Below are 12335 nucleotides of genomic sequence, written 5' to 3'. Positions count from 1 at the left end.
ATGCAATGTATCAAAGAAAAAATATGCAAAAAATGCCATTAAGGAATCGCAAATTACCACCAGCTTCTAGTTGGTGGTAAGTTGCGAATTCTTTTAATAATGCTTTTTTTCAAAAAACCAAAGGTGCCATATGACGCCCATACATGCCCTTAGGGCATGTATGTGCGCCATATGCCCCCAAATGTCTTTTTCAGGGGTGCAGCAAGGTGTTCTTGAGACACCCCTGCATCCTTGAAAAAATTCCTAATTTGCGATTAGCAAATTGCTAATCGCAAATTGCCCCTTCATTCCTATGGGCCTCCTCCTTCAACTGCAGTGCACTAAAATTAGGTGCTGTAGTGCAGGCAGCGAAATGTCTGTCAACAAATACAAAAGTAGCAGAAAGTCTGCATACCCCGCTGACTTTAAATGTAAGTGTTTGATTCTTTTTGTAGGTGATTCTGGTGGCTGGTCTCCATTACCCTATCCTGTTGATAAATTGTGCATGAGCAAAAACTGGGGAATGGGGACTTGAGTAGTGAAGGGCTATGAAATCATGAACAAATGTTTAAGGTGACTGTCAGGAATGGGACAAGTGTGCACAAACAATGGGTTGAGCATATCTTTCTTTGACTTAAGGAAACTATTGAAACAATGTCTGCCGTGAGAGACTTGGGGGCATATTATCATATTAGAAAACTGCAGCTAAAGCAGCGATAATGAGCTTGATATTATGCCTTGGAGAATTCCAATAGAAGCCCATGTTCACACCAGAACATGGACTTCTATTGGAATTCTCAAAGGCATATTATGAATCACATTTTCACCACTTTTCCAGCAGTTTTCTGCCGCTAAACCAGCGATAATTTTTAATGCTGTTCTTAATAATATGCCCCTTGGTCTTTGTTCGTGTCAGTGTTGTGCACCAACATCAGTGGGATACTTGAAAGGATTAATATAAATGTGCATGTCTACAGTTAAGTTCCACCCAGTAGCTAGCTGATTTTCAGATACTATTATATAGCACGTCCCCTCATGTTAGAGATGATAAAATAATACTATATACTCTAACTGATGGTCTGATGATCTATTTCACTTTTTCAGAAAAGGAGCTTCCAGTGAATGTCCCATATGCGCAGTACAAGCTATCTTTAACGGATGATCATGTCATTGAAGTGTCTGCGCTGTGCAATGTTGGTCAAGGGGGCAAAGTGATGGCTAGTCAGACCATCACCCTGAAGAGTCCCTCCATTAACATTAAGGTAAATAACTTTGCATCCTGAAGTTCCCGTAGCAAATACTATGGGCCTGATCTAGAGTTTGCAGACGGGTACCTCATCACAATTATAAACATTTCACGTACACTTCATTATAAGGGTCATAGGATATAATGCACTTGTAACAAGGAGAATGGGATATTTGTCTAATTTGTGACCAAGTATCCTACTTACCAATCTATAACACAGGCCCTATGGTGGGATATGGTGATGAGGTGTTTATCTAACCTTACAGAAGTTAAATTAAAGAATCCACAGATAAAATAAACGTTATCAAAATCAATAGATCTGACGTTCTTGAAGAAGGTTAAAGGGATAGAAAGAAGAGTATGTTTTATAAGCACATCAATATATCTTATAAAAACAAAAAAGTAATGACTATATACGTTTTGAGGGTATGCCTTTTCAACCATGGTTTACTATACTTCACATCGATGTATCATGACAATACACATATCTTAAAATGACATTACTTTTGGATTAAGAATAGTTAATCTACACTTACCTAAATGTACTTACCTTCACAATATTTTTGGGTGATATTCCTGCTACATCATGTACATTGCAATATATTTTTGTGGTCGATATTCAGACATTCTAGCTTGTTCTTAAGGACATGTGCATAGGTTGGTGAAAATGTTTAAACAAAGCTAAAAAAGTTTGCTATGTGTCATTTTTTTTTGTAAGGAAGAGTAGAAAATACGTTCCAATAGATTTACGTAGATGAACTGAAATTCTTCCTTCGTTGACTATGTGTTGGAGCCCAGGCTCTCTGAGACACAGCAACAACAGCAGGGAGAGCAGGCGGGTTTCGTCCCCAATAGGGCGACCTCACATAACCTGCGCACCCTTCAGGCGGTCCTACAAGATATTAATCCCAAATCCGAGGCAGCAGCAGTGTTCCTAGACGCTACCAAAGCGTTCGATTCCCTTGAATGGGATTACCTGCTGGCCCTCCTTGAGTGCATGGGGATCCCCTTCAGCTTTTTAGATTGGATAAAGTTGTTATATAACAACCCAAGTGCCTCAGTCTTACTCAATGGGGCCAAATCGGCTCCGTTTAACATACATAGAGGCACCAGACAGGGCTGCCCCCTCTCCCCTGTCCTCTTTGCGATCGCCATCGAGCCGCTGGCAGCCAAACTTCGTCAGCATCATAACCATCGCTCCCTTATTTATCCGGAGCGCCAGCTCCTAATAGCTCTGTATGCTGACGACATGACCCTCTACGTGAATAAACCGCAAGAAAACCTTAACCCCATACTTCGAGAAATCACTAAATTCGGCGCTATCTCAGGAATACAAATTAACTGGTCGAAGTCGGCACTATTCCCCTTAACAGACAAGACCATGCAGTTCCCCCTGGACTATCCCTTGATCTGGGCAACAGAGGATCTGAAATATCTCGGAATTGTGGTGTCCCGGAACCGCGACACCCTCATTCGGGCCAACTACGGTACTGTGCTTGACAAACTGACCGATACCATCACCAAGTGGATCCATCTCCCACTTTCGATGGCGGGACGCGTCTCTCTTATAAAGATGGTGGTCCTCCCCAAATTGCTATACCTCTTTACTAACATTCCATACAATCCTGGTCCCCATTTCTTCCGCGCACTCAATTCCCAATTGTCGAGACTTATTTGGGGTGGTAAACAGGCCAGGATAAGTCTACAGACGCTCATGTTACCTTACCACCAGGGTGGGTTTGACGTTCCTAACTTCCAGCGTTACTACGACTGTGCCCAGGGTCACTTCGTCGCGTTCTGGCTCCATCCCCCTCCCTTCATGGCCCATTTAGCGGTGGAAGATGGATATATGCGCCCTGTGCAACCGTCGGGATACCTCTACACTACTCCGAGCGCCTCCGATCGGGACCCCACCACAGTCGACTGCACGGTGCAAGCATGGAGGCGAATAGCGGATCATATGGAGGTTGAGTTTTTGTACTCTCCACGCATGCCGCTAGCACATGACCCTAGGTTACGAGTCGCCTGTGAGGAGATTGGTCGTAAACTGCTCTTGAAACTGGCGATTCACACGTGGGGTGACCTGTATATCCAGGGGCAGTTCCGAACATCGGCGCAATTCTTCGGAGAGTACGCCGCCTCGGTCATGGACACGTTCCTCTATGTCCAGTTGCGACAGAATGTTAAGGCAGTCACTCCGAACTTTCCTGACGAGCCGGACACACTGGCCCCCCTACACTTGCTCTTACAAGCAGACAACCCCAAACATGTGGTGTCCATGCTGTACAGGCATGCCCAGCCAGCCCCAACTCCGCCTCCGCTCAAAGTCCGCAGTGCATGGGACGATGATCTTGGCTCCCCACTGTCTGACGATCAATGGGAGGAGAGCTGTTCGCACACTAATGCAGTAACCGGTAACACTCGGCTCCGGTTGATACATTTCAAATTCTTACATCGCATTTACTTTACTCCTTCCAAACTATTCCGGCTTGGCCTACGTGACACTGACCATTGCCTTAGATGCGGGGTGGAGGGCGCCGATTTCTTCCACCTGGCGTGGACATGTCCCTCGGTTGCAGCGTATTGGCAGTACATTTTCCGTGCCCTTTCGGATATGGTTGGGGTCGCTATTGATCCCTGTCCCAAGATGGCCCTGTTGGGTCAATCAGTCCCTGAGCTGAAATCACATAGAAAGTTTTTTGCACTGGGCCTCTTATTAGCCAAACGCCATGTGGCCTGTAGATGGGGGAGAGGCCGTGCTCCTAAATTCAAAACTTGGCTCGACACTATGTCAACTTGGCAAGATCACCTCCACAATTACGCCGATCTCTTACCACATAAGTCACGTCCCAAAGACATCTGGGGTCCCTTGACGGCCTATCTCCTCCGACAACAGAGTGAGGAGCATTCTGACGCCTGAATCTCTGCCCTTACACTCTATCCTCCCCCCTCTGCTCTCTTACTGCTCCCTATACCTGTAGTTTGCTTCCTCAGTTTCCTGGCAGTTTCCGATGCCCTGCTCTAGGCTGGACCGCGACGCATACTTTGCACCTGACTGCACGCTCACGTTAGTATATGTTACATGTAGCACCACATACACGACCCTTGCACATTATTGACCTCACTGGTTTGGTTATGAATCTCCCCCTCCCCCCCCTCCCCCCCTCCTCCCTCTCCCCCCCTTCCCTCCCCTCCCCCTTCTTTGCCCTTCCCATGCCAGCCAAAAATATTTAGTTGGTGTGGTACCTACTGCCCAAGATGGAGGTTGCTCCTCCCACTTCTTTATACTGCATTAAGGTTCCTCACCCTCCCATCCTCTGATCCACATACACTGTATGGTGGTATATCATGGGAAGGACTGCTCCCTGTTGCGTTCGATTTCTGGTTGTTCTTTCATTCAAAAATTGAAAAGGAAGCCTCAATAATTTTTGCATGTATACAGCTTGCTCCTACCCTGCAGATGTGCCATTTGAACTACCTGACTGGGCCACCTTTCTATCGCAGCCGGCCCAGTGGGTTGTAGGCGGCAAGCTGTTTTTAAGTACTTGTGAGCATGCCCAGCGCTCTATTCTATATTGCTGCCGGCCTGCAAATGCAGGTTGTAGGCGTGAAGCTGTGTACTGCCTATCACCTTTGTCCCCAATAAAGGTTTAAAAAAAAAAAAAAACAGCAGGGAGAGCACCATAAGCAATCAATAAGGGTTCTTGTAGAGCATGACTAATCACCCATAAGGGTCTCAAGGCTCTGGGAGAAGGGGTTCTGAAGTTCATTCAAAGAGCCAAGTCTTGAGGTCCTTCCTGAATTGAGGCACTCCACCAACCAACATTGGTCGCCTGAGATGTTGTTGTTGGTGGTTAATATTAGCATGTTAATTAAACTACATGGGAAAGCTATAAAAAACAGCACATTCCACAATTGTAAAAAAAATGCAATCCACAATGTGCCTCAAATGATGCACAGCAGGCCAGTTAACTGTTCACAAAGTAGAAGGACAGTTACTACTGCACCAACAAAATGCCAAAAAGACCTAACTTATGGTGCACCATTAAATATATCTTAACAATAAGACACACTAGTAATAAATTGGAACCCACATCAAAAACCTTGGCCGACACCCTTTCAGCCTTTAGCATTGTGTTAGCATAGAGTCCACTAATGAACATGCATTATGCTGATGCAAACGCGAAATCTCCCTTCAGCCAGATCTATGAACGTCTGCATCAGTATGAAAAGACTGTCAAGCTCATGCAGAAGTAGGGGGTTTGTAGAACAACAGCAGGGTAGCAATAAGCAAGCAGGGAATAACAGTGAGTTTCATGGGCACCAGCTTTCACTTGTTTACTTTTCCTCTTCTACCCTTTCTTGTTCATCTAATGAAGTGTACAATATGTTATAGCTATAGCTGCAATACCACTTTATCATATACAGCAGTGTGCTAAGTTAGCCATCTCCAAACATCCCAAAAATACAAAGGCGCTTATCTAAAAGCCTCTTGCGCCGCTGGTACATCACTTTTTGGGATGCACTAGCGGTGCATTTTGCTGCCCCGTATTTACAAGGACATGTAAAGCCACCCTGCGTGACTTTTTGTGTCCTTGTAAATGCGGCCCCTGTTCACGCAGCACTTTGCGTGAAAGGGGCATGCCATGGGTGTTGCAGTGGGTGATCCCACTCAACACCTATGGATTCTTCCACATTCCCATATTTACAACAAAAGGGATTACAGCACTGTGCTGAGACGCTTTCTTGTAAATAAGGCCCAAAGTTTTATTTTTAACTTGGTTAACTTTGTCAACGCTATCATATTTTTCAAAAGGTGGATGATAGTGCCCTAAATTTGCACCTGTTTGTATGGGAAACCCTAGAAAAACTTCCTTTTACATCAAAAATTAACCCATATAAATGTTTTCATGGAAATTTCTCCAGATAAATATATTAATCAACAGGGCACAGAGACCGCTCTTCTCGCTGTGATAGAAGAGCATAGAAACATTTTGGACAGTGGAGGCTGCGCTGCTCTTATCTTGTTAGATCTCAGTGCAGCCTTCGACACGGTCAATCATCAACTTATGGTCCAAAGACTCAGGGAGGTGGGGGTGGTCGGAATCGCCTTGAAATGGCTGCAGTCCTTTCTTGAAAACAGATTTTTCGCTGTTTACGAGGAGGATACTTCCTCTGAGCTGATCCCTCTGCAGTATGGAGTCCCTCAGGGATCATCCTTAAGTCCTACCATGTTTAACATCTGCATGAGGTGCCTTGCAGATGTGGTGCTTCCCTGGGGGATTCAGATCGTCACCTATGCTGACGACACTCAGTTGGTGGTTTCCCTTAGTCAGCAGGACAAATCTGAGCCTGGCCTTACATCGTGTCTTATGAAGGTCTCAGAGTGGATGGACAAGTCATTCCTAAAACTCAATAAAGCAAAGACAGAACTTATGCTCCTGGGTTATTCTGCGCCCGCAAATATAGACTTTTTGTGGCCCAGCTGTCTAGGCCCCCCCACCGGCACCAAAAAAACTGATTAAAAGTCTTGGAGTCTGGTTGGATTGCAACTTGGATTTCAAAATACAAGCCCGTAAAACCGCCCCCAATTGCTATGGACTTCTTAGGACAATTAGGAAGATTCTCCCTCTCCATCCTTTTGCTGCCAGATGAATTTTGGTCCAAGCACTCATACTGTCTCGCCTGGACTACTCTAATGCATTTTATTTGGGAGCGCCACAGGGGACAATTAGGAGACTACAGATTGTTCAGAACTGGGCAGCCCTCCTTCTAATGGGCACTCCCAAATGTAGCTCAGCCAAACGAGCCCTTACTATGCTGCATTGGCTCCCCATCCAGGAAAGAATCAGTTTCAAAGCAATGTGCATTGTCCATAAATCTATTTCTGGGAAGGGTTCCCCATTGTCCCACTCAATGGTGCAACTATACCGTCCTAATAGAACTCTGAGATCTGACAGTAAACGACTACTCGCAGTTCCTATGATCAAGCGGTCACGAATCGGAGGCCGGCGTTTCTCGAATAGTGCAGCCAAGTCTTGGAACCAGCTCCCAGATCATTTACGGCTAGAATCTGACCATCTTACATTCAGAAAACAGCTTAAAACGTTCCTCTTTCCGTGATCTGCTCTGTGTTGAAGGTAAGCGCTGGGATGCCCTTGGGTAGCCATGCGCTATAAGAATGTGTATTCGTTCATTCATTCATTCATTTTGTTAAGCATCATCTAGTTCAAGTTAAGTTGTATGGAGTCCAAAGTAGTGAAGTAATTACATTAATGTATATCAACCATGCAAGTGAAATGTACATTTAGCACACTCCTAGTTGTTACTCGTTTGTCTGTTGTGATTGTAAACATATGTTTGTAAAGTCTGACTGATTAGTGCACTGTTGACAGATGGAATTTCTGATGTCTTCCGACCAACTTTAGACACTTACAATACCTCAGTGGGCAGAGGCGATCCAATGAATACAATGGTCTGTGATAGTAGGGGTGGTTACCACACACATTGTGACTCTTTCTTTGGTCTCTGCTCAGGTTGTTGGCCAGGTTGTGGTGAATGAGAAAGCTCGGGTGGACCTGACATTTTCCAACCCTCTCTCTGAAGAGCTCAAGGACTGTGAGATGCATGCAGAAGGCAGTGGCCTGTTTGCAAACGAAGTCATAAAATTGTAAGTTTTCGAATGTGGCGTTTCACCACACTTTTTTCATTAGTTGAGTCTACTGCTCATGAAGTTCTACACCTCCTTCAGTATTTCGTATTTTCTCTCATTTATTGGCCTCCAAATAATTCTTTATGTGCTTTGATGTTTCGCACTATTTCTCTAAATCTTTATTTTTATCTGTCATCCTCCTCTAGGATTTTCACACAGCTTGCACTTTATATTTTATTCCCAAGAGCTTCTTTATTTTTCACCATTTCCTACACGCCCTGAACCCTTTGTTTATGTCTCGTTCTTCTTTAGGCCTTGCTACTTTCTCCTTGTTTTGTTCTGGTCAGAGTTTTTTACTTCCCTAGATCCTGTTATGTCGGTTATATGAGTCTACCATTCGTTTTGTATTCTAAACTTACATTATACCATGTTTCTTTGCTTGTTAGTATTTGCATGGGTGAACAATTAGTTATGAATTATTACTTCACGTTTCAATGAAAAGAGGCAATGTGCAAAAGTATATTTAGAGAAAAATTGATTTTTCGGGTGTGGTATTCCCAACTGTTCTGCAACCCTTGAAAAACACAAGTAGTATATGTAATGCAATAGTGCACCCTGCATGTGCATTATTTCTTGCGCTGAAGGCGCGCCAAAGGCAAGCCCGTCTGCGCCCGTCCGCGGCCGTTCGGGGACCGGGGCCAGAACCCCTGGTCGTCCTGGGCTGGTCTTGCAGTTCAGCTCTCATGAATTGCGTGCGCTCTGTTCCCCTTTGGCTGAGCTATGCAGGCACAGTATCCTAGCTAACAACCAGGGTTGGAACTGTGAGCACTGCTAATTTAAGTCCTCTCCTGGGAGGTTGATTGAGGAGGCGAGTGCACGCCAGAACTGTTGCCTTGTAAACTGTAGATCTCTCAGGAAGCACAGATTAGAGATCTACGACTTATTCTCCGACGGTGAGCTTGACGCTTGACGTGCTGTTCCTTACCGAGACCTGTCTGGACTCGGACTCTGCGCCGGAGATTGTAGAGGCATTACCCAACCGCTACTCAATCATAAGAATTGATAGTACTACCGGTACAGGAGGTGGGGTAGCACTTATTTTTAAACTCACCCTTCAATGCTCGCTTGAACTTAGCACCATTGCAGATAGTGAGGTGGGCTCTTTTTCGATTAGGTGAACCCTAATTACATCGTGAAGGGGCTCCTGATCTATAGACCTCTGGAACCTCTGACTCAGTTCTCACCTAGCCTGATTGAGGGTCTCACACAACGGGCATTATGCTATGACAAGCCTAGTGCTTGGTGATCTAAACTTACACTTTGAGGAGCTCTGTAGTGGAGGGGTGGGTGCTGTACGCCAGGAAATGCTGACGCTGCAACTAAGGCTCATATCTGAACTACCCACCCATCAGGGAGGACATCTACTGACCCCATTTTTTCTAACTGGGAGGGCATAGTAACTGATACCCCTCTCCCGGTCCTGTGGTCAGACCACTTCCTAATCCCTTTCGCACTATGGGTGCCAGTATCGAGAGTTCGGGATAAACCTATGCTGGATGTTAGGTGCTGGAAGTGGGTTGGCTTTTCCCGAGAAAAATGTAATAATGCTCTGACCCAGGGAGGGCCACCGGAGGGGAACTGATATTGAAAGTACATGCGCCAACTTAGATAGGCGAATTATTGAGGCACTCAAAAGTACCACTGCTTGGGCACCGAGAAAGAATCCGGGAAGGGTGCAAAAATCTGCACCTTTGTACAATCACGAACTGCGCACGTCTAAAAAAGAGTGCAAACGCCTGGAGAGGCGATGGAGGAAGGGATTCTTGGACCAGGGGAGGAGGGAGTATAATGCCATGTGGCGAGAATATCATGGGCTCATTAGGAAAGCTAAGGCTACTTATTATCAGGAAAGAATTGGGGCAGCAGAGAACTCAACTAAGGAACTGTTTAAGATCTATAAGGAGATCTCCTCTTTGGCCACCAGAGCTCCTCCAGTGTTGGGATCTGTAGAGTCCTGCAACCGTGTAGCGGACTTCTTCGCACACAAATTTACTCCACTTTTCCTGAGTCTGCTAGGGAAGCTAAAAATACTGGAATAAGGGCTAGAGAGGCCTGGGAGGGAGTAGAGATGAGTAACCTCTCAATCCCCCCCCCCAGAGCAGCTATTCCAAACCTGTCTGAGTGTTAAGTCGGGTTCTCCTAGAGACCCAGCTGCCCCTAAGGCACTGAGGGGGAGCATTACTCCTATTGAGCCCTCCATTAGACATCTCTTGGAAATGTCTTTTGTGACCTGCACTGTTCCTGGCAGTTGGAAAGAGGCAGTGTTCTCCCGCTACCCAAGAAACCTCATATCAGCTCGAACAACTTGACAATCTGTGTCCGATTTCTCTCCTGCCTTACTTTGCTAAGGTTACAGAGAAAGTAGTGAATAAACAACTCATGGCGCATGTTGAGAAATACCATCTTTTACATCTCTCCCAGTCGGGCTTTCGTGCCGGGCAGACAGCGGCCTTAATCCTGTTGGACTTAAGTGCCGCCTTTGACACTGTGGCCCATCAAACCTTGCTTCGGTGTCTGAATGAAGGCGGTGTCTCAGGCCCTGCACTGGAGTGGATGAAATCCTTCCTGTTGGAGCGCAGCTTCCAGGTGAGGCAAGGCCCCCATTACTCTAAAATCATCAAGCTAAAACAGGGGGTGCCGCAAGGTTCGGCCTGAGCCTGACCCTGTTCAATCTTTATGTGGCTCCGCTAGCTAAGATAGCGGATGGCTTCGGGATTAGGGTCGTGTCCTACGCCAATGACACGCAACTGGTGGTCTCCCTGACTCTGGAACAGGACTCGGCAGACGTCAACTTCGTGTCATGCTTGCAAGAACTAGCAGCTTGGATGGCCAATAACTGCCTGAAGTTGAATGGCAATAAGACCGAGGTGCTTGTTGTGGGGAGAGCCCCGTCAGTGCGGTCATCGGCTTGGTGGCCTCAGAATCTGGGACCTACTTCTACGCCTAGCGATCAGGTGAAGAACCTGGGTGTGTGGCAGGATCCCAATCTCTCCTTTGAATACCAAACTAGGCGGGTGGTGGGGACCTGCTTTGGGGTTCTTAAGGGCCTTCGTAAAACTCTGGATTTGCTGCCCGTTCCTGCTAGGAAGACTATGGTACATGCCCTTGTGATGTCTCGCCTTGATTATGGAAATATACTGTACCTGGGTGCTACGGCTGAATGTTTGAATAGACTTCAATGTCTACAGAACGCAGCCGCGTGGCTGGTCCTCATGTAACCGAGGCGGCCCCCTCAAGGAAGGCTCGGGCGACCTTTCATTGTCTTCCCATTAGGGAACGGGTGCTGTTTAAGGCACTTTGCATGTGTCATCGCATTTCCCAGGGTATGGGTCCTGCATACTTGGCTGACCTGATTACCCGCTATTTTCCTACTAGATTACTTAGATCTTGTGGGACGGGCCTGCTACTTGTTCCCAAGGTTCAGAAGGCTAGGATGGCGGGGGCGGTCGTTTCATCGCCTGGCTCCTCAGAACTGGAACAAACTTCCTCTGAGCCTTAGGTTAGAGGTTTCCAAGGTTAAGTTTAGGAAAGACCTGAAAACTCATCTCTTTCAGCGCTTGTAGGGTCTCTTGAGTTGTCCAGATTCTTCTGTGGTTCAGGTTCTTCTGTGTTCAGCCTCTCATCACAGCGCTGGGACACACCAGATGTGTAACCAGGCGCCTAACAAATAAAAAAATAAAAAAATAAAAAAATAAAAAAACTACATTACAGTCGTACATTAGCTTCTGAGGTCTATCATTACTATCAAGACTGGACGAGCCGTACCAGGCACTGGCCCGGGAGGCTGGAGGGGTTGCGGGGGGTTTGCAGCGGTAGGGGCCATTTTTTGTTACTCGTAGCCGGTTTTGCCCCCAGTAACAAAAGCAACAAGCAAGCAGTTCCAGCCTCCCAGGGCCAAGCAGTGCTTTACCAGGGGCTGGTCTGAGAAAATTGCCAGGGCTGCTAGGAGTTCCCAGTCTGGTACTGATCATGATCCTCTGTGACAGCCCGGAGGTGTGCTGATTATTTAAACAGATGTGCGCTTATGGCTCAGCAAGGAGTTTGCAAAGTGCTATTTTAATACCAATATAAAACAGTAGAAAACTGAGCTTATAGCCAGTTGTTATACCTTGAATACTTTTGTCCTTCTTCTGTTTCTGCAGGTCTTGTTTTGGCTACCGTTTACAGGTAGTGCAAGACTTTTTAGACTACGGTCTGTGGAGAAAACATCTTGTTGGAGGGTTTCTTAGTCTGCCTAGACTAGAACCTCACAGTAACTGACTACAGTTGGTCACCATTTATGTATGGTTTGCACTAAATGGAGTATAACCCACAAAGGGATTAGTGCATTTTCATATGTGAGATCCAAAGAATGAACATAGACTGTCAGCACTCTACTGGCCATCATACAGAGTTGTG

At 46.1% G+C, this 12335-nt stretch overlaps 1 pseudogene across 1 annotated transcript in view; it reads left to right on the top strand.

Moving 5' to 3' along the window:
- LOC147705975 (protein-glutamine gamma-glutamyltransferase 6-like) overlaps window positions 1-12335 on the top strand; it is a 145258-nt pseudogene that overhangs the window by 77210 nt on the left and 55713 nt on the right. Inside the window, exons 11-12 of the transcript XR_015297377.1 lie at window positions 1084-1241; window positions 7762-7895. The product of XR_015297377.1 is annotated as a protein-glutamine gamma-glutamyltransferase 6-like (transcript). The remainder of the gene's footprint in view (window positions 1-1083; window positions 1242-7761; window positions 7896-12335) is intronic.

The sequence above is a fragment of the Lissotriton vulgaris genome, chromosome 7, assembly GCF_964263255.1.
Source record: "Lissotriton vulgaris chromosome 7, aLisVul1.2, whole genome shotgun sequence".
Taxonomy (NCBI): Eukaryota; Metazoa; Chordata; class Amphibia; order Caudata; family Salamandridae; genus Lissotriton; species Lissotriton vulgaris.
This window is presented reverse-complemented; position numbering and strand designations above follow the sequence as displayed.